Below are 861 nucleotides of genomic sequence, written 5' to 3'. Positions count from 1 at the left end.
CGATAGAATATAAAGCGATCGAAATAAAGGTGACAGGAAAAAATGTTTGCAATCTGAACGACTGAACCATAGGATTTTGTAGGTGGACACGTGGCCCTATTAGAGACTTATTAAGAATTAGTGGAGGGATTTGTAGACTTGTAATACGTTATACGAGGTATAAGTTTGGCTATGTTTTAAATAGGGCTCTCCACCAAGTGGCTATCTAAATGCACACACATGTAAAACCCAAAAAGAAATGGGCTCATACAGCAAAGTGAAAAGGGCCGGCCCATCTTAAACAAGTGGGCTTTTCAGATAGTAACAAAAGAGTCCAGTTCTAATCCAACTAAATCGGCTCAACTATCTGGTTCTTACCACATCGCCTACAGAAGAAAAGTTTTGAAAGTTTATACACTGAAACCAGAACATGTGATTTCTTTCCTTCGGGGACATCCGATAAAATTGGAACGATACAGAGAAGATTAGCATGCCCCTGCGCAAGGATGACATGCACAAATCGAGAAATGGTCCAAACTTCTAGACTATGTGTAGGTTTAAAATAACAGTTGCTTTCTTAAATTGGTGAATGCATATTATTTGATATCTAAACAGAGGATAGTGTTAGAATGTTGGAAGAAGATTTGTGTTATTGGTATTGGAAATAAAGTAATATAAAAGATTTTGATAACATGTGTTATAAGAGCTGGCCCAATCTGTCAATACTAAGAAACCCTGTAAATGGAGGGAGCATTTACTAGTTTGAACCTGTTTCACTTCTTCTTGTGATCCATCTATTAATTGTGTCTCTTTGAAAATAAGGGCACAAACTGCATGTTGCATTAGGCATCAGTAAATCAAGATTACAATATCAGACACCCC

The 861-nt window shown here is 37.2% G+C and overlaps 1 non-coding gene across 1 annotated transcript; it reads left to right on the top strand.

Moving 5' to 3' along the window:
- The first annotated feature begins 419 nt into the window (after positions 1–419).
- LOC117276298 (U6 spliceosomal RNA) lies at positions 420–521 on the top strand. The gene has a single exon (XR_004506548.1). It is a non-coding gene; the product is annotated as a U6 spliceosomal RNA (small nuclear RNA).
- Positions 522–861: the final 340 nt, after the last annotated feature.

Source organism: Nicotiana tomentosiformis, chromosome 11 (genome assembly GCF_000390325.3).
Source record: "Nicotiana tomentosiformis chromosome 11, ASM39032v3, whole genome shotgun sequence".
Classification (NCBI taxonomy): Eukaryota; Viridiplantae; Streptophyta; class Magnoliopsida; order Solanales; family Solanaceae; genus Nicotiana; species Nicotiana tomentosiformis.
This window is presented reverse-complemented; position numbering and strand designations above follow the sequence as displayed.